At 35.2% G+C, this 21841-nt stretch overlaps 1 non-coding gene across 1 annotated transcript; it reads right to left on the bottom strand.

Moving 5' to 3' along the window:
• Positions 1-10454: 10454 nt before the first annotated feature.
• LOC126002377 (U6 spliceosomal RNA) lies at positions 10455-10556 on the bottom strand. Its single transcript, XR_007493101.1, has one exon. It is a non-coding gene; the product is annotated as a U6 spliceosomal RNA (small nuclear RNA).
• Between the last annotated feature and the right edge of the window lie 11285 nt (positions 10557-21841).

The raw sequence follows: 21841 nt of genomic DNA on the forward strand, positions 1-21841 counted from the left end.
CATACACAGTGATGCTTTGGGATTATTCCTGTTCTACACTCATGAATCACTCCTGACGGGCTCAGGGAACCATAAGGAATGCTAGAAATCAAACCTGGGTGTGCAGTGCACAAGGCAAACATCTTACCTTTTGTATTATTTTGTCCTGTACCATAAATATAAATTTTAAAATAGGATTTGACCATAACTTAAAAATGTAAAAATCAAGTAAACAAATATCATTTAATGACATAATCAATTAACTCTAATATATGAGTCTAGCATAAATATATTTGAATAAAACTGAAGTTTGAACAAATTTATTTTTCTATGGTGAAGATTCAACTTTGTATTTCAAAGAAAGTATATGCCACAAATACTGTTCACCACATTGGAAATCAAAGTTAATCATTCTTCTACATGACTATATATTTGAGCCGGCCCGTGGCTCACAGTTATTCATGGTCGTGGAAAGGACTTTTACCTGAAAGAAAGAAGGGTGGGAGAAAAGGGGACACCAAGACAAAAATTCTGATCAAGGTGTCAATTTTATTTCAAACAAGCAGGACTTTTATAGGTAGTGAACAATAGTGGGAGATTTCATAACAGGTGGTTACATGAACAATGCAATCTCTAGGTGTATTCATAAAAATCACAATGCTCTGCCAGCATATCTCCTGCAAGCACATACCATAGTTAAATATGTGTAGTCAAATTCTTGCAGGGCAGACTACATCAACTCCTGCCCATTTGGCAGGTACACATCTTAAGTTCAGATTAAGGGCAATGCTGAGACAAAATGTCTGTCTGAGGCAAAATGGCTGTACTTATGCTAAGCTATATTTCAAAGGATCTGGCTCACTTTATTTTTCTTAAATAGCTATTCTCAAATTGGACACTTTTTGGCTTATAATAGCATGCAAAAATCTGTTCTTCTATTAGTTATTTTATTATCAATTACAATAGTTATTTTATTATTTTCTCTATAAGATGCAAGTGGATTAGGAGTTTTCCTTTCTAGTTATATATTTAATTCTCCTTACCTAGTAGGATTCCAGTAAGCTAATAATAACAAATCCCATCGAGGCCAGAAAGACAGTATAGTGGGAGGGCATTTTTCTTGTACATGGCTGACCACAATTTAATTTTAAGACATCATATGTTCTTGAAGCACTACAAAATAATATTTTTCTAAATATTTTAATTTAATTAAAGAACAATAACTTACAAAATTATTGATAGTTGAGTTTTAGACATATAAAATTTCAACACCAATTCCATCACCAGTGTGAACTTCCCTCCACTCCTCCCAATCCAGCCAATCTGCTGCCTTGACAGGCATAATAAAAAACTCAGTGTTTTCAGTGTTGTTGAGTCTGTGCTTTGTATGTGTTGCTATACCTCACTCCTACATCTAAAATATAACCACAATTATATATTTACAATTATTATATAGTGATATTCTTATATATGTTATATAATTGTTATATAATCCTTGTTCCCTCTTTAATATTTTCTAAATTTTTCTTTGAGCATTTAATTCTTTGAAGAGGAGAGTGTCAAAGTACAGACAACTTAATTAACTGATGATCAATCAGTTATTTTTCTTCAAAATGTTTTTGTCTCTCTGTTGATATTCAGAGCAGTTATTACATTTAACAGATGTATAATGGCCTCCAACAATATGAAAGTTCCCTAGCTATGTTTGATCTTCTTTTTTTTCTTCCTACAGTAAAAACCTCTTCCTTCGCTGGAGAGATACTACAAAGAAAAGGTACATGTTTGGCATGAAGCCTGCCCTGGCTCTGCCTTGACACCACATGATCCCTTGAGCTTTTCCTGATGCAGCTTTGAAAAACACTGACAATCTACAAAAGTGATGGGGTTGTACTGTGGAGCTCTAGTCCACCCCACCTCCAAAAGCCATTAATTTCCAATATAAATCCATGGGAATGCACAATCATAAAAGCACAAGTACAAATTGTAGATAACACTTGCTGTCCCCCCTTTGAGTTATAAACTCAACTTCCAGTATGTCATATCTAGCAGGAATAATTTAGCCTTTAGGATTTACTGGTAAGATTCCTTGCAGAACACAGTTGGTAGTGGTGGTGGTTGGTTTTGGGTTTCTTTGTTTGTTTTGTTTTTGTTTTTGTTTTTTATCTGGAAAGGGTTTGCTAATAGTGAGTATGATCAGACTGAGATCCAAATGCTGATGTTTTCTATCAATTTTTCTTTTAGGTTATTCAGTATGGCTGAAGTAGAATAATGATTTTTTAAATTTTTCACTGGAATCTCTAATAACATTTTTAAATCATGATTAACGTTTCTTTCTCTCTAGCCATAATAACCACAGAAGTAATATAAATGAACTGACTAGAACTGCAGGGAAACATCTGTAGAGTAGACCATGCCTTACGACACAAATATAATTTACATAAAATCACAAACATAAGAATTATACCAAGCTTTTCTTGAGTTGAAGGCTAGCTCTAGCTGACATGGGGTTTGGGGAGACCCCATGTGAAAGGCCTTCTCCTTAACAAGGGTGGGCTTGGAGCCTTGATAGCCCCCCAGCCTTCCTCTCTTCTGCCCAAGGAATCCAGGCCTTCTGGGGTGGCAGCCCAGGCGGCCAGACAAGGAGGGATTCGGGAGGGGTCCCTCCTGGATAGGCTCCCTAGATTACTCCTCCCTTCCCTCAGCTCTATGGTAGAAAGGGCATAGAGTGTAGGGCGGCCAGATTCTCGCTCCTGGCTCTCTTTCTATCCTCTCTTGAGCTGGAGTATGAGGCTGTTTAACTTCCAGGTGTTAAAGTTTTTCTTCTGCGTCCATTAGGAATTCACAAATAATTTCAGAGCCTTGTGGTCTGCGAAGGTGTCTGCAAAATTTCTATCCTTTTGATATTATGGAGGTATGTTTTATGTGCCAGCATGTAGGCTATCCTGGAGAATGTCCCATGTACATTGGAGAAGAATGTGTATCCAGGTTTCTGGGGATGGAGTGTCCTATATATATCCACTAGGCCTCTTTCTTCCATTTCTCTCCTCAGGTCGAGTATATTCTTGTTGGGTTTCAGTCTGGTTGACCTATCCATTGTTGACAAAGCCGTGTTGAGGTCCCCCTCAAAGATTGTGTTGTTATTGATATTATTTTTCAGATTTGTCAAGAGTTGTATTAAATATATTGCTGGCCCCTCATTCGGTGCATATATGTTTAGGAGAGTTATTTCTTCCTGCTCTACATACGCCTTGATTAATATAAAATGTCCATCTTTGTCCCTTACAACCTTCCTGAATAAAATGTTTCCATTACCTGATATTAGTATGGCCACTCCAGCTTTTTTATGGGTGTTGTTTTCTTGGATAATTTTTCTCCAGCCTTTTATTTTGAGTCTATGTTTGTTCTGACTATTCTGCATTTCTTGTAGGCAGCAGAAGGTTGGATTGAGTTTTTTGATCCATTTAGCTACTCTGTGTCTCTTAACTGGTGCATTTAGTCCATTGACGTTGAGAGAAAGAATTGTCCTGGTAGTTAATGCCATCTTTATATCGAAATTTGGTGTGTCTTTTGGTTAGTCTTGTCTTAAATTAGGTCTTTCAGTTTTTCTCTTAAGACTGGTTTTGTGTCTGTAAAGTTTCTGAGCTGTTTTTTGTCTGTGAAACCATGTATTCTTCCGTCAAACTGAAAAGTGAGTTTTGCTGGGTATAGTATTCTAGGTGAAGCATTCATTTCATTGAGTCTTGTCACAATATCCCACCACTGCTTTCTGGCCCTAAGTGTTTCTGGTGACAGGTCTGCTGTAAATCTCAAGGATGCTTGCTTGAATGTAATTTCCCCTTTTGATCTTGCTGTTTTCAGAATTCTGTCTCTATCTGTGGGATTTGTCATTGTGACTAGGATGTGTCTTGTGGTGGTTTTTCTGGGTCTCTTTTGGTTGGTACTCTTCGAGCATGCAGGATTTGATCACATATATTCTTTAGCTCTGGAAGTTTCTCTTTAATGATGTTCTTGACCGTTGATTCTTCCTGGAAATTTTCTTCCTGGGTCTCTGGGACTCCAATGATTCTTAAGTTGTTTTTTTTTTTTTTGGGGCTTATCATAGACTTCTATTTTCATCTGTTCCCATTCTTTGACTAATTTTTCCATTGTCTGCTCATTTGCTTTAAGTTTTTTTTTCAATCTCTCCTGCTGTATGAAATTGTTATGGATCTCATCTTCAACAGCACCAAGTCTATTCTCAGCTTCTGATACCCTGTCCAGAGTTTATCCATTTTGTCATTCACTTCATTTACTGACTTTTTCAGGCCTGTTACTTGAGGTGTTATTTCAGGTTGGAGTTTTTTGATTTCTGTCTTCACATTTTCTTGGTTCTTATTAGTGTTCTTTTCAACTCGATCCATGGTTTCTTGGAGTTCGTTGAAGATCTTCCATATTGCTAGTCTAAAGTCCTTATCTGAGAGGTAGATTAGTTGGTTGGTCATTATCTGGTCATCAGAATTATCATCTTCATTCTCTATGTCTGACGCTGGCCTGCGTTGTTTTCCCATTGTCACACTTGTATTGTGGGTTTTCCTACTTGTTGTGGTGGTATTCATTGGCTATATGATGTAGGCAGCACACTCTGGCTCCGCCCTTTCTGGATGGGCTGACTTGCCTCTAAGGGAGGGGAGTCCTCCGTGAATGAAGCCTCACACTGGATCAAATTTTAGGCCCGAGCATGCAACAGAGAAGACAGTCCGGAGAGAAATGCTTGCTTCTGTGATCCAGCACAGTTCTTAGTGTTACTTTTTCTTCTTGTTGCGATGGTGTTCTTTTCTTATAAGAGCGCACAGCCTCGTTGCAAAGCAAAGCAGCCGTGCTCACCTGGAGCCTCTTTTCGGCCCACTCTCAAGAGGTTCACGCAAGAGGACAGTAGACAGACATACACAGGTAGCACTCACAGTTTTTTACAGTCGGGCCCCACTGGGCAAGTGTAGTTTCGTGGATTTTCCCAGCCTGATGTCACAAACAGGGGACCCGGCTTCTGCAAAGTCTAGCCAGTTTTTATGTTCTGCAGTCCCACCCTTATAGTGCATTCTTATATCTTAATCTTGGAACTCTAAACCAATATCAAAGCATTGGTTAAGACTCAAGTCTACATCTTGGTACTCAAATCCAGGACATAATCCAATTTGGATAGAATCCAAATGAATAATTGGACATAATCCAATTTGGATAGAATCCATAGAATCCAATTTGGATTCTAACTCAAATTGGGTAGATATGAAGAGGACTTGAATTTAATACATTTGCAAAGTCATTTGACCAAATAAGATATAAGTGACCTTAATGGAATTGCTCACCAAAATCTGAAACAAGGCCCTTTCCAGCCTGATAAACAAGTAGAAACAGAAGATATAGTATGGTTACTCATCCCATTAATTATTCTTGCCTCTGTAGTTTATATTTGCAAAAGAATGTGAAGTGCAAGAAAGGCCGTGCTCACTTTCATAAGCACAGGACAACTATCTGAAACCTTTAGATAAGGAATTCCCTGACTGATTTGTCATACCATTTATCCCTTTTCCATAAAACATATTACTCAATTTTTGCTATTCTGGAAATTATCTTATTTAACCAAACAAACAGAAAATGCCAAATCCCCAATGTTTCTCTTGTTCCCCTCCACTATCTTTTCAGAAATAAAAATGATGTTTTGTTTAAACTCTGTCAGACTCTAAAATATTGTGGAAAACTGTTAGAAAACTAAATTAGAAGATAATGATGTTCTAGCTGTCACCTTGGACCACGAAACAAATTGTTCAGCAGGACTTGTATCAAGGTTTCTGATGAACATGGTACTATTTTTATATGTTCAGACTCCAGAATAATAAACACTGATTATTTACCTGAAACTAAATCTAATACCAATTCATTCAGAATTCTTTACCATTACTAAATAAAGATTATTTTATTTTTCACAAGCACAAGATTTGTTTAGTTTGCTTGGTACTCCATAAAAAGTCACAGGAAATCTTAACAGAGATCCCAGACCACAATGTTTCATAAGCAGTACTGAATCTTATTAGACATTCCCAAAAATAACTCATTAAATAAACTAATTAGAATATGATTTGAGGTTGAGGTTGATTCATAGGTTGATTTTCACTATGATATACTTCAATTCTTTTTATTTTCTAAGTTCTAGAGTAGATTTCTACGTAGAGAAGCATAATACATAAATATTTGAAACAATTCATAATTAATGATTTTGCGAACTCTCTTAAGAAAAATATTAGAAGCTTACTCTTAGTAGAAAAGCCTTAGTAGTATACAATTCCCTGTTTTCCAACTCTAGGAACTAAAATAAAATAACAACTTCAAAGTTATTCCAAAGAATAGAGCTGTAAATCTAAAAAATAGAAATATGAGATTAAAGACAGTGAGTCTATTTTTAAGTCAAAAATACATAAATGAAGACCACAAGCACTGAGTTACATCTTTGATACTAAAAATTATTATTTATAAAATCTGAGAGGAGAGGTTAAATGGAGTTAGGACATCACACATAGGAAACATTATAAAAACATTTTAATATTTCCTTTGAAAAACTCATATTCTCTAAAATTGCATCAGTGCATTCATGAACTATTTTTGTTTTCATTTTCCTATGTCTCTTGTTCTACATATTATATTTTCTATCATTAAATTCTATAAAGTGATTTTTTTCACATTGGGCTATTCCTGGGTTCCATATCTCATACCTTATGTAAAACTCAATTCAAAGTGGATTAAAGACCAAGAGATCCAAATGGAAACTTTCAAGTACTTTGAAAAAAATATATGCAGAGTGATCCAAAGCTATATTCAATGATCTGATACCACTGACAAAGATAATAAAATAAAATAAACAACTGGGATAACATCTGCATGGTAAAAAGAAACATAGGTTAGAACTATAATATGGCTAGGTAAATAAAATATTTATATTCAAAACTTTATATAAAGGCATGATATCCAGAATATATAAAGTTCTAACAAAGAAAAACAAAAAATTCTAAAATCTGTCAAAAACTGGGGAGAAGAAATGAAATACACTTTTCAGAGAAAAGAAGACACCAATAGATATGTGAAAAGGTATTCAGCATTACTTATTAGCAAAATACAAATCAATGTAACAATAAGATATCATCTCATGCCAATGAGAATGGCTACATATACAAATAAGAATAATCTGTGCTAGCAGAAATGTGGTGGAAAAAGAGCATTCACTCATTACTAGTAGGAATAATGTCTGTTTCAACCTCTGTGAAAAATGATCTGAAGATTCCTCAGTAAACAGAATTGGGCTATCATATGACAATTCTACTTTAGGGCATCAATACCTAAGAGACTTAAAAACATTCACTCAGAAGGACATGTACACCATTGTTCACTACTACTCTTAGTACAATAAATAAGACATATAATTAATGTTAGCATCCAATAAAAGATGGATTTAGTGTGAAAATGTGAAACATATGAACAACTGAATACTAAGCATCTCTAAGGAATCATGAAATCATGCAATTTGCTGAAACCTGGTTGGAACTGGAAGATAGCATGTTAGTGAAGTAAGCCAGAAGAAAAACACAGAATTATCCACTTATCTGTATTATATAAAATTAACTGTATGAGGAAATGTAATGTAATAAAGGAGGGATGAGCAGCCCTAGGCAGTAGAATGATGATGGGATGGAAGAAGATGAGAAAATAAGTAATGAGGGTTCGAACAAGGTCAGACTTTGGTGATAATGGTGATATGGGACCATGGTATAGCTATACATCTAAAGCACCTATTCAGTAACACTAAAAACACTAAAATTTGTGGCAGGCAAGGAGGTGAGAGGTTAGGGGATGATGGAAGTTATGATCAGTAATGATAAGAGTTGACATTGGTGGTGGGATTGGTGTTGAAATACCATATGTCAAAAACTTAACTATCAATAACTGTAAAGCACACTTCTTTAATTGAAAAAATATTTTATAAGTAGCAGACTTTTTAAAAATATTAACATTATTGTACAGATTTATTGAAATCACTATCAAATTCCCTAAGACACTCTTTAATAACAAATGCTACTAAATATTTATGAAGCCAAAAACTCCCTAAATAGTCAAAGCAGTTCTGAAAAGTGTCTGCCATCGAGGCAATCTGGGAGTTAGATGAAATGATGAGAAATAGGAGAATAACTGGAGAAATTGCGGTCAGGAAATGAAAACTGGTGCAGGGATGGCTACTGGAACATTGTATATATCTGAAACAATTAACAAAGTTTTAACTCTGTATCTCATGATGCTTTAATCTTAAATAAAAAGGGTTTTGTATGGAAAAAAAGTAATGACTTACGTCATTATTTACTGTCATTACTTATTACAAAGACCCTACTTAACAGGAAATAATATCCATACATCATACATATGACAAAGGACCAATAGTACTCACAAAACTCAAACAAAAAATGGCCAAAGATGGGGCTGGAGCAGTGTACAAGTGGTAAGGCATTTGCCTTGCATGTGCTAACCTAGGATGGACCATGGTTCGATCCCCCAGCATCCCATATGGTCTCCCAAGCCAGGAGTTATTTCTGAGCACATAGCCAGGAGTAACCCCTGAGCATCACTGGGTATGTCCCAAAAAGCAAAAACAAAAAACAAAGAAAAGGTCAAAGACAGTATAGCAAGTAGGGCCTTGCACTTGTAATCCCTCAAGACCAACAAGGAGTAATACTTGAGCATGGAGTCAGAAGTAAACTCTAAACATATCTGGGTGTAGTCTTAAAATCAAAAATACATAAATAAAAACCAAAATAAACAAGCAAAAAAATAGCAGCCCCATCCAAAAAATGGGGGAAAAGCCAAAACACTCTCAAAGAAGACAAATTATCAAATGAATATGAAAAATTTTGTCATTGACTTACAAAAAATGCAAATCAATACAAGATATTATCTCACCAAAGTTAGAATGGCCTGTATCAAACTATCTGTAAACTAACAGTATTTAGCAAGGATGTAGTAAAATGGGATCTCATTCATTATTGAATGCTCATTCAACACTTGGTACCTGTCAACTGGTTTCATTTCTATGAAAAAATAGCATAGAGACTTCACAAAAAAATTTAAAAAGTACCATGTGATCCATCAATTCTACTCCTGGAATATATTTGTTTGATTGAAAAAGAGGTAAAAGATTTCATTAAACACTTAAATTTCTTAGTAAGTGATAGAGAAGAATTTTTTAAAATAATTTTATAGTGACCAAAGTGAATTACAAAACTTTCACTATAACAGTAATATTTAAGGTACATGGTGACAATAAATCAGGGCCATTCCCACCACCGGTGTTATCCTCCCTTCACCCCTATTCCCAGTATGCATCACATATTTCCCTCTCTTGCTCCCCCACCAGCCCGGTCTGCTAGTGTGAACTGCTCTTCTTTGTGTATAGCTTGTTGTATATTGGTATCGATTCTGTTGGATTTGTTATTTGAGTCTGATCATTTTATTTTCCACTCAATGTTCATATGACTGCTTGGTCTTGGTACCCTCCATTTTCCCCCCTCAACTCATGAGGCAGAACAAGATGATTCATGTTATGTGGTTCTGTTGAAAAACAAAAACAAAAACAAGAAAAAAAACTGGGAGGATTCCTTCTAGAGTTTATAAATACTTAAAAGAAGAAAGAAGGGGAAAAGGCACCCAGCTACTAAAAACAACCACCATCATATAATAACCATGAGAACGAAAGTAAATAATAAATTAAAATAATAAAAACGAAGAGAAAAGAGAAGAAAAAGAAAAAATGGTGTGGCAAGGTTTTATGCTTTTTTTCTTCTTTGCATAGGCACAGTAAGTATTGGGGAACTTAGGGAATTCCCTTGGCTAAGAGATATAGGGTTTCTCCCCCTTTTTGAAGCATACAGACATGGGAACTCCTACAGGCTCCATACACTCTCATTTTCACACTCAAAGGTCTTTTTATGGTACCAGGAAACTTTCCGCTCAGTTGTGGATGATAACATCAGACCTCTGTAGCTAGAGATCTTGGTATTTGCATAGGTCATAGAACAAAGGCTAGAATAAAGTCTTTCTTTACGATTCTAGAAGTTCTGTTCAATCACTGTTGTGTAATCAGTCTTCTGTAATTAATGGTCTTGGTTGTTGCTCAGATCCTAGGACAAAGCCTGGGATAGGGTCTTTCAGTATGGTTCCAGAAGTTCTGCTCAGTTGCAGTTGTCAAAGTCAGACTTCTGGAAATAGAGATCCTAGTTTTTTTATTAATCCTAGGCTGAGGTTTAGGCTAGGATCTTTCTTATTGGTCCCATGATAGGTTCTATCCAGTGGATATTTGTCAAAGTCAGTCTTCTGTAGTTAGTGATCTTGGTTTTTGCAGAGGAAAGAATGACATGTCTTCTGGTATCATCAGACTGTTAAGTGATGAGATAAAGCAACCCTCTAAGGAAGAAATTTTTTTTTAAATATGGAATGCTTTACGAATTGCCATGCTAATCTTCTCTGTATTGTTCCAATTTTAGTATATGTGCTGCCGAAGCGAGCACGGAAAGAAATTTTTATTACTTCATTTTTACTGTGGGGTTCTACTTACTCATTAGCTCAATAAAATGTACCATATTTTATTCAATTAATTATTAGGAAAAAATACATATTTAACATTTTGAGGTACATAGAAACTTTAAATTGCAGTAAATCTTTAAAATATTTTAATATGTAGCAGTATAAATTCTAGTTACATGTTCCTATAACTAGAATATTCCACTCTAATTTTTTCCAAATTTATATTTCTGTAAATCACTAATAATTCTGGTGAATAAATAAAACAAATAATATTTTTATATTGAATTATTTGACAAACTTCTAGAAAATACTAAACATGAGGACTTCCTACTTTTGAGGTTTGATCCAAAGACAGAACAATAAAAAAACCAATGTAAAAGCCTCACTTCTATTGCAGGCAGAAATGAGAAACCAGGGAAATTTGTTGAAGCTTCCCTTTCACACTTTCAACCATGACCCATCTTTAGAATACTACATCCCAATGATCACATCACATGCTGTTTTCTTATACATTGGATCTTCCTCTGAATTGCTTTATCTGACTTACATTCTCAGGAAAACTCTCTAATTTTGGATCTTCCTAGCCTGATTCCTTCTTTCTGTCTTCTCCAGAAAGTTCTGTTAGTCAAGATGTCCTATGAGTCAATGCTTTTGGTTTTTTTTTTCATTACTCAGTGATGTCCAGTGGTACAAATAAACTCATATCTGTGATGAATGAATAGAATTCTCAAATCCATTAAATATATATGTACATATATAATCAAAGTTCAATGATGCATATTTTATGCTTAAAATAGAAACAGTTAAGTGAACCTAGCAGACAAAATAATATAATATAACTAAAATAATATTGAGATAATTTTAATTAAGGAGTTAAAAGAAAAACAGTAAATGTTTATTAAGCCATTTGGCAGAACCTTAGGGTGAGGTTTCATACAGAAAATACTTGAGGCTGGAATTATTTTCTAACCCATTAATATTATTTTATTTCAGTTCAGATTTTAATTTTATTCTGTGCATTTAATAAAATGTGTATCATTGCTAAGAAAGACAAAAATAATTTCGTTACAATTGCCCTTGTGTAATCCCAAGGCATGAACAGTAATCCTAAGAAAGGTATATAACAGACTAAGCTAGAGTCAATGGCATTAACAGAAGAAAAATATTGATGATTTTAAATTAAGTTATAGTGAAGAAGCAGTGCTAGACACACTGTAGCAGGCATTGGAAGTGGTAGTAACTAAGAAAGAGAAAATATATAATAAAATGAGTCAATATCAGAGATGATGAAACCATAAAGCAAGGCAGTGCCAGGATCCTGAAGAAATATATTTACAAGATTAAGAAGCTGAATTTAAAGACTCACAACTACTTACATGTAATGGATGAAACTATGATAGGCTGAGCATATCTTCATTCCATCTTGAGCAATTGAATAATCTTCTAATTCATCATGTCAAGAATCCATTTAGAAGAACAGATTCAGTGATATGAGATGAAAAGTTTGGTTTGGAGCATGGTTCATTTGAGATGCTTAATAAAAATTCACATTAAGGTAATCCATGGGACTGGAGAGATAGCACAGCAGGTAAGGCACTTGCCTTGCCTATGTTCCACCAGGGTCTGATCCCTGGAATTCCATATGGTCCCTGAAGCACCACCAGGAGTAAGTAACTCCTGAGTGCAGAGTCGGAAGTAAGCCCTGAAAACTCTGGGTATGACTGTGTGTGTGTAAAATCCAACATGTGATTTAGTCATAAATGTAAGACTTTAAACTCTGGGGTGGGGGGAGTGTACCCAAAACATTCACTTTAAGGTATCAGGAATGTAGCTGTAAATGTAGAGTTATAAATTCAAGGGAAAATTGTCAAGAGAAATTGGGAGTTTACAATTAGACAATTGAAACAATGGAACTGGATATCAGAAAAAATTTGAGAAATCTAAAAAATAATAAAATATAGAAGTGATACACAAAAGATGAATTAATATAACATTTCTAGGGTAAACCAGAAAGATAAATGGTGATCTATAAAGTGGGACTACATAGAGAATATCAAGGAGGGAATATACAAAAGCAAGTCATGTATGATAAGAAACCAAGTTTCCAGGGGCCTAAGACTCAGAAATTAGATTTCTGAGTCACAAATGAGTAATTCATAGAGTCTTGTAATCTAAAAGTGTATATATAATTTTATAAAAACTTTAACCATCAACATTACCACCAACAGTGTATGAGGGTTCCTTTTTCCCAAATCCATATCAAGTCTACTTGCTATATTTATCACTGCTGCTTTTTTCTTTGCATTCCTGATGGCTTTTTTTTTCTTGGCCACATAAGTCTTCTTTGAGTAATTTATCTCTTGTCCTAATTTTTTGATGGAATCATTTATTTTTGTTATTGTTATGGCTCACCAGTGCTTTATATATCTCAGAAATTAACCATTTACAGATTGGTAGCAGGAAAATTTTTTTCTAGTCTATGGACTGTCTTTTCTTCTCTTCATTTTTTCTGTGGTGCAAAAACTTCTAAATTTAAGTTAGTCCCATTTCTTTATCTTTTTGTTTTTCTTTTTTTTGACCAATGTCATTCATCACTAAAAATATCACTGGATTCAATGTTATGTAGGATTATACCTAAACTTTACTTATTATTATTTATGTATTTATATCTGATACAGGTCTTAAATATATTCTTTTGCTTGTTTGTTTGTTTGTTTGTTTGAGCCACACGCAACAGTGCTCAGGGCTTACTCCTGGCTCTGCACTCAGAAATCGCCCCTGGTATGGAAGACCATATGAGATGCTGGGATCAAACCTGTGTCCATCCTGCGTCAGCCTTATGCAAGACCCTACCACTGTGCTACCACTCTGGCCTGTAAATATATTCCTAATAAACTTTTGTGCATAGTATGCAATAGAAGTCTGATGACTTTTGTAAATAATGGAGTCAACAACACTAAAATCATGAGATCTAAACCTTAACAACCAAACTTATGATAGGTGCCTATTAAGTTGCCAGGCTGGGAGGTGGAGATAGGGATAGATTCTGTAACATTGGTGAAGGGAAGTTAATATTGATGGTACTATCAATGTTGAAACATATTATGTCTAAAATTCACTATGAATAACTTTGTAAATCACAACTTTTTTTAAGAAGTTTTTAAAAAAGAAACAGAACCATTTTTTAAATTGGTAACCTAAAATCAAAGTCATGGTTTCTCAGGCCATGCCACTGAGGTTAAATAGTTAATCATTGTAATTTTGGCTTTATAAGTTGGAAACTTTAAGGAAAAAGGGTTTGCAAATTCTCTTAATTCTCCTGTGAGACTTTTTGAGTATGAGGTAATTGTGACAACAATTTATTTTCTGAAGTCTTGTTGAATCTGGGAACATGGTGGAGGAAGGTCGATATGATACTGGCGTTGGTTTTGGCTCATTGTATGTTTGAAACACAACTATGAAGGCCTTTGTCAATCACAATGGTTTCAATAAAATAAAAGCCAATTAAATAATAAAGATAATTATTATATTAAATAGAGAAATATTTTGTAATTGACAAAGAGGTTGTGGCACAGTTGAACAAACCTCAAAACCTAGCATCAAAATCTGAATGACAATGCAATGACTGGGGGCCGGACAGGTGGCGCAGCTGTGGGTGTTTACCTTACAAGTGGCTGACCTAGGACAGACAGTGGTTGGATCGCCAGCATCACATATGGTCCCCCAAGTCAGGAGCGGTTTCTGAGCACATTGCCTGGAGTAAACCCTGAGCGTCATTGGGTGTGCCCACCCCCCCCCATCTTACACCCCCTCCAAATGCAGTGACTGGATGAAAAGGCATTTTGGCTGAGGTTTCTACTGGATACTATACCTTTTGTATATAACATAGTTTTAGTTTTTACTAACCTCTAAAAACTATTGTCCTTGTATTAAATAGATTATAGTGACTTACTCCAATCAAAGGGAAATTACTCTTTTAACTCTATATGGATCTGTGGAAATCATGAAGGATTTTTTTTTTGGGGGGGTGGAGAGATTGTGCCAAATTCGGCAGCGCTCAGGCATTACTCCTGGCTCTGTGCTTTGCAATCACTCCTGGAAGGCTCTGGGAATCCTAAGAGATTTGATCCAGAGATCAAACCCACATTGACTCAGTACAAGAAAAACCCTCTCTGTTATTGCTCCAGTTTCTATGAGTGCTTATTGAGAAACCAAAGGAAAATCATTGTTATTAATTTAATTAAAGGTGTTTTGAAATTTTAAATGAAATGAGCAATAAACTTTGGATTAAGAAAAAGATAACTTTTTGTTTTGTTTTGTTTTTGGGCCACACCTGGTAACGCTCAGGGGTTACTCCTGGCTATGTGCTCAGAAGTTGCTCCTGGCTTGGGGGACCATATGGGACACCGGGGGATTGAACTGCGGTCCATCCAAGGCTAGCGCAGGCAAGGCAGACACCTTACCTTTAGCGCCACTGCCTTAAGTAACTTCCTTAATATATTCTTAAAATATTGTAGACATATTATAGAATATTATATATTCTTAAAATATATATAGATTGTTAATATAGTACAAGGCATAAGGCAATTGCCTGTTACATGGCCAGCCTGGATTCTAACCCTAGCACTGTATATAGTCCCCTAAGTACCACCAAAAATGATCACTGAGCACAGACCCAAGAGAAAGTCCTGAGCACAGCTAGATGTGGCCCCAAAAAACAGATAGGTAGGTAGATAGATAGATAGATAGATAGATAGATAGATAGATAGATAGATAGATAGATAGATGATAGATATATGAATGGATGGATGGATGGATAGATAAATAGATAGATGGTAGATAGATAGGTGATAGATAGATAGATAGATAGATAGATAGATAGATAGATAGATAGATAGATAGATAGATGGATAAATAGATAGATGATAGAGAGATAGAGAGATAGATACATAGAGAGATAGATAGATAGGTAGATAGAGATAGATAGATAGATAGATAGATAGATAGATAGATAGATAGATAGATAGATAGATAGATAGATAGATAGATAATGATAGATAGACCATCAGCTCATCATTTGAGAATAAAAAGGGTGATCTTTTTGGGGACACATAATTTAATCTTAGATATAATGTATTATGTTCAGCATATGCATATATAAAGTTTACATGATCATTCATTTTTTAATGTTCATGTGAACTTAATAAAATGTACCAGTTTTCTCCAAGTACTGTTATATACATGAACTTTCTTTTTTCATTGTATCTGTTACTCTTACTTTTGTACTGTAAGTCTAACTTCCATATCACTATAAATCTTATCAATTTTGTACTGTAGGTTTTGTAGTATTAATTCTATTGTGTACTATAAGTATAAATAATTTTGTACTATATTTCTCATAGTTTTGTACTATAAATCAACTTCCAAATCAAATTAATTACAACTTAAATTTTAAAAGTATAACTTGACAATTTTCACAGTGCTAATGCTAGCTGCTCAAGAAGTATCACACTAATTATATTCATAATCCATTAACTCATTCTTCCCTCAGGTAAAATCCATTTCTAGTAAATTCCATATCCAAAATATATGTTAAAAACTATACTATGAGACTAAACCCCAGGGATATTACTGTAATAATTTTAACAAGTGCAAAAATTAGTATACCCATTTCTTTATAAATTTAACAACTGGCTTTTTTTTTTAATTTGGCCACATCCATTGGTACTAATGGATGTACTCCTGACTCTGCACTCAGGAATATATTCCTGGTACTGTTCAGGAAACAGTATAGAATACCAAGGATAGAATCCAGATTCGTTGGCTGGGGGCAAGGTTAGCATCTTACCTGCTGTACTACGTGGCTTTTAATGTCATCATTTAACCATACAATTGTTTGCATTTTGGAAGACATAGTATGTATATGAATAAACCAATCACAGTTTAGTATATTTTTATGAGGTCTCATTTCCATGCTATCTCTTCTACCTTAGTAAAAGGAAGGAGGACAATAAATGTGTAATTTAAATAAGTATCCATTCTCAAAATATTAAATCTTCTGATTTCCAATACAATGACCATGTCATCAGAGTATTTCATATATATTCCTCAGTAAACACTTTCTTTTTAATTTCACATTCCAATCTTCTATCTTCAGTGACTTTCAAATATACATTTAATTATATTATATGTCTAACTCAGCATCTTCTGTTTTGCAACGATCATCTTGATCCTAGGTTTTTTTTTTTTTGTCTTCCCAAAGATATTATCCATTTCTCCTAAAAAAAATTAATAGGACATAGAACAATCTAAAAAAATCTTACTCCGCCATTCACTGTGTATAATTCAGGGTGGGCACTTGGGGCAAGCCTGAGCATTTCTAGTTCCTTACACCCAGTTATGCTTAATTGATTCATATATGGTAATACTGCCATATCAGATAGATTCAGTCCTTCTGGAAATATTTTTGCTTATAAGCAATGAAGCAAGGAGGAACAAGGAACAAGGAGTGCCACAATGACAATGGAATGTTATCAATGTAACCAAACCTTTAGGAATTTTGAACCCTAATATTAAATGTATCTAGTAAAATTAAATGTATCTAACTACTTTCAAATAGAAAATCCTTTCGTGTAAATCTTCCCATACTTCCCATATGTAACTCTTCAATACTCCCAAAGCAATCAACTTCCTTCTCTTTTAAAAGATTACTTATTTCCAGTTTAAACAGAAAATATGTCACAAAAAGGAATTCTTCTGCATCTGTAAATTTTTATAACCCTTCTTCATTCTTGATGAAGTGGTAAAGTCTTTCCTCTACACTTGATTCTCTTCACCATCAGAATGAAATCATCCATTGAAATTCTAATTTAAAAAATAATAAAGATTAGGGAGATAAAGCAAAGACCTGGGGAATATGTTGTTATATTTAGTGGAGTCCTGTGTGTCTTTTAGCACATCATTTCCCCCAAATTTTCCAAAACAACCCTAAATGCCATTAATAGCTTCCAAGTACAACCAGATACAGCCCCCAAACAAACATATAAGTAATTAAAACAATCTATTGTTTTTCCTTACTCTCCAAGTACTATCCTGGTGTTTTCTTTTCCCATTATTGCCAATATTTTAATTTTACCTCAGGGGGGTGGATCTATATATTTTTCATTTTATTGGTCACAAATTAAAGTGCTCAGGGGACAATGGAATGATGGATATCACACCTGGATCTCATACCCCATGCAAAATTTATGCCCCAGTTCTTCAAGTTACCACCCAACCTATAAAATTGCTAATAGTAATTTATGATGTTTCATTATGACTTGTGATCATTGCTCCAATCCTGATCCTCTTTTTTACTTGATTATCTATACTTATGTTTACTTTATAATAACCTGTTGTTATAATAAACCCTAATAAGTCTAGATACTTCAGAAACATATATGCTTTTTTTTCCCTCCACCTTTAAGTTCATGTCTGTCATTCATTGGCTTTCATTTAAAAATCGTTTATTGATTGGGCTGGAGTGATAGCATAGTGGTAGGGCTTTTGCCTTGCACTCCGCTGATCAAGGAGACCTGATTCAATCCCAGGGGTCCCATATGGTTTCCCAAGGCCAGAGCGATTTCTGAGTGCATAGCCAGGAGTAACCCCTGAGTGTGAAGGGGTGTGGCCCAAAAACCTAATAAAAAATAGTTGATTGGTCTATATTCAGTAGAGAAGAATGTGACACACCTTAGGATTCTATGCTTATTGGATATTTTACACATTCAATTAATTCTAAAAACTCTATTATTAACTCTACTTTCCTACACTTTGTGTTTTTGTGATATCTTCCTATTTTACAGGAAACCAAGGATTGCTTTTCTTTTTTTTTTTTTAAATAAAAGGCCTATAAGATGTCTCTATATATTACATTGGATAAGGAAATTTTCTTGCAGGCAGCCAGCACTGATTTGACAATTGACTCTGAGCACCACTAGGAGTGACTGCTGAGCATAAAACCAAGTAGTAAACCTGAGCACCACTGGCTGCAGTTTCAAAAATCTCCCCAAATGGAGTTAATTGACAGACACCTTGTCAATAATTGATGCAGGTGGCTAAACACACACACACACACACACACACACACACCCATTATCAGTTAATAGAGTAGGGAAATTTAAAAGGATAAGATATAGTCTTACGGAGCCAGAGAGATAACACAGCGTAAGGACATTTTCCTTGCATGCAGCTGATCCAGGATGGACAGTGATTTGAATCCCGGCATCCCATATGGCCATATGGTCTCCCGAGCCTGAAAGGAGCTATTTCTTTTTTTAAATTAATATCTTTATTTAAACACCTCGATTACAAATACGACTGTAGTTGGGTTTCAGTCATGTAAACAACATCCCCCTTCACCAGTGCAACATTCCCATCACCAGTGTTCCAAATCTCCCTCCTCTCAACCCCACCCCCACCTGCACTCGAGACAGGCTTTCTACTTCCCTCATTCATTCACATTGTTATAATAGTAATAAATGTAGTTATTTCTTAAGTTTAGTCATCACTCTTTGTGGTGAGCTTCATATTGTGAGCTGGATATTTAGCCCTCCTCTCTTTGACTTTGAGGATTTTTGCAAAAATGTCTTTTATTTTTCTTAAAACCCAGAGATGAAGTAGACTTTTATTCATCTATTACTCTTCCTCTGACTTATTTCACTCAGCATAATAGATTCCATGTACATCCATGTATAGGAAAATTTTATGACTTCATCTCTCCTGACAGCTGCATAATATTCCATTGTGTATATGTACCACAGTTTTTTTAGCCATTCGTCTGGTTGTTTCCAGAGTCTTGCTATGGTAAATAGTGCTGCAATGAATATAGTTGTAAGGAAGAAGTTTTTTTATTGTATTTTTGTGTCCCTAGCGTATATTCCTAGGAGTGGTACAGCTGGATCGTATGGGAGCTCGATTTCCAGTTTTTGGAGGAATCTCCATATCACTTTCCATAAAGGTTGAACTAGATGGCATTCCCACCAGCAGTGGATAAGAGTTCCTTTCTCTCCACATCCCCTCCAACACTGTTTATTCTCATTTTTTGTGATGTGTGCCATTCTCTGTGGTGTGAGGTGGTATCTCATCATTATTTTGATTTGCATCTCCCTGATGATTAGTGATGTAGAGCATTTTTTCATGTGTCTTTTGGCCATTTGTATTTCTACTTTATCAAAGTGTCTGTCCATTTATTCTCCCCATTTTTGATGGGATTAGATGTTTTTTTTCTTGTAAATTTCTGTCAGTGCCTTGTATATTTTGGAGATTAGCCCCTTACCTGAGGGGTATTGGATGAATAGTTTCTCCCATTCAGTGGGGGGCTCCTGTATCCTGGGCGCTATTTCCTTTGAGGTGCAGAAGCTTCTCAGCTTCATATATTCCCATCTGTTACTCTCTGCTTTCACTTGCTTGGAGAGTGCACTTTCCTCCTTGAAGATGCCTGTAATGTACTGGAGTGTCTTGCCTATGTGCTGTTCTATATATCTTATAGTTTTGGGGCTGATATTGAGGTCTTTAATCCATTTGGATTTCACCTATGTATATAATTTTAGTTGGGGGGTCTAAGTTCAATTTTTTGCAAGTGGCTAGCCAGTTGTGCCAACACCACTTGTTGAAGAGGCTTTATTTGCTCCATTTAGGATTTCCTGCTCCTTTATCAAAAATTAGGTGATTGTATGTCTGGGGAACATTTTCTGAGTATTCAAGCCTATTCCACTGATCTGAGGATCTGTCCCTATACCAATACCATGCTGTTTTGATAACTATTGCTTTGTAGTAAAGTTTAAAGTTGGGGAAAGTAATTCCTCCCATATTCTTTTTTCCAATGATTGCTTTAGCTATTCTAGGGTGTTTATTGTTCCAAATGAATTTCAAAAGTGCCTGATTAACTTCTTTGAAGAATGTCATGGGTATCTCTAGAGGGATCACATTAAATCTGTATAATGCCTTAGGGAGTATTGCCATTTTGATGATGTTAATCCTGCCAATCCATGAGCAGGGTATGTGTTTCCATTTCTGCGTGTCCTCTCTTTTTTCTTAGAGCAGAGTTTTATAGTTTACTTTGTATAGGTCCTTCACATTTTTAGTTAAGTTTATTCCAAGATATTTGAATTTGTGTGGCACTATTGTGATTGCGGTTCTTTTCTTAATGTCCATTTTTTCCTTATTACTATTGGCGTATAGAAAGGCCATTGATTTTTTTGTGTTAATTTTGTAGCCTGCCACCTTGCTATATGAGTCTGTTGTTTCTATAAGCTTTTGGTCGAGTCTTTAGGGTTTTCTAAGTAGAGTATGATGTCATCTGCAAACAGTGAGAGCTTGAATTCTTCCTTTCCTATCTGGATTCCCTTGATATCTTTTTCTTGCCTAATTGTGATAGCAAGTACTTGCAGTGATATGTTGAATAGGAGTGGTGAGTGAGGACAGCTTTGTCTTATGCCAGATTTTAGAGGGAAGGCTTTTAGTTTTTCTCCATTAAGGAAAATATTTGCCACTGGCTTGTGGTAGATGGCCTTAACTATATTGAGAAAGATTCCTTCCATTTCCATCTTGCTGAGAGTTTTGATCAAGAATTGGTGTTGGAACTTATCAAATGCTTTCACTGCATCTATTGATATGATCATGTGGTTTTAATTTTTTTTCTTGTTGATGTTGTGTATTATCTTGATAGATTTACGGATGTTAAACCATTCTTGCATTCCTGGGATGAAACCTACTTGATTGTAGTGGATAATCTTCTTAATGAGGCATTGAATCCTATTTGCCAGGATTTTGTTGAGGATCTTTGCATCTGCATTCATCAGTGATATTGGTCTGTAATTTTCTCTTTTGGTAACATCTCTGTTTGGTTTACGTATCAAGGTGATGTTGGCTTCATAAAAGCTGTTTGGAAGTGTTTCCATTTTTTCAATTTCATAAAAGAGTCTTGCCAGGATTGGTAGTAGTTCCTCTTGGAAAGTTTGAAAGAATTCATTGGTGAATCCATCTGGGACTGGGTTTTATTTTTGGGCAGACATTTGATTACCATTTTAATTTCATCATTGGTGATGGGGATATTTAGATATGCTACATTCACTTCCTTCAACAGTGGAGGATTATGAGTCCAAGAATTTATCCATTTCTTCCCGGTTCTCATTTTTAGTGGCATAGAGTTTCTCAAAGTAATTTCTGATTACCCTTTGAATCTGTCATATCAGTAGTGATCTCCTTTTTCATTCCTAATACGAGTTAT

The sequence above is a fragment of the Suncus etruscus genome, chromosome 2 (genome assembly GCF_024139225.1).
Source record: "Suncus etruscus isolate mSunEtr1 chromosome 2, mSunEtr1.pri.cur, whole genome shotgun sequence".
NCBI classification, from domain to species: Eukaryota; Metazoa; Chordata; class Mammalia; order Eulipotyphla; family Soricidae; genus Suncus; species Suncus etruscus.